The following is a 713-nucleotide window of genomic DNA, read 5'->3' as shown; positions in this document are numbered from 1 at the left end:
TGCCTTTGCTAGTGACCGCCCAGCAGGGTCAGAGTAGACGAGCTACGCCAGCTCCAGGGTACCCAGAGGCGGCAACCTCCCCCAAACGCAGACCAACCTAAGACACGGAGCCCTCAGGCGGGGGGGGGTGGGGGGTGGGTAATCCTATGATGGGTAAGGCTGCAGATTTGATGTGGAATGACCTAAGACAGGAACCCTGGCAGAGCAAAAGCACTCTCTGACTTGCTATATTTGGCCTTCCCTTTTAACTAAAACAAAAGGGGGAGATGTGGAGAGCGGTAAAGCAAAGCGGAAGAGGCATTCGCCTTGACAAGATAGCGCCTACATCCGCTGTCGACTCCTGGTACACAACTGTTTGCGCATGTGCGTAGAGTGAAAAGGCACCAAGTCACGGCCCATCCCGGGGCGTCACGTGGGGTGATGAGCAAACAGCCAATCATGGGCGAACATGCCGCACTGTGGTGTATATAAGCAGCACCGATTATTGGCTCGGTCCTTTTTTCCTCTTCATGATGCAATAAATGCTTGCTGCAGAAGGATCCTAGTGTCCGCGTGTCTTCTTGCTGGCGAGACGACTGTGCGGGCAACACATATGTTGGAGTCCTACTCAGCTATTAAAAACAATGTATTCATCCATAAATTTATTGTAACCCAATCACAAAAGAACAAATACGGTATGCACTCTCTGATAAATGGTTATTAGTGAAGAAGTC

This window comes from Mastomys coucha, unplaced genomic scaffold, assembly GCF_008632895.1.
Source record: "Mastomys coucha isolate ucsf_1 unplaced genomic scaffold, UCSF_Mcou_1 pScaffold6, whole genome shotgun sequence".
Taxonomy (NCBI): Eukaryota; Metazoa; Chordata; class Mammalia; order Rodentia; family Muridae; genus Mastomys; species Mastomys coucha.
Note: the sequence above shows the minus strand (reverse complement) of the source record.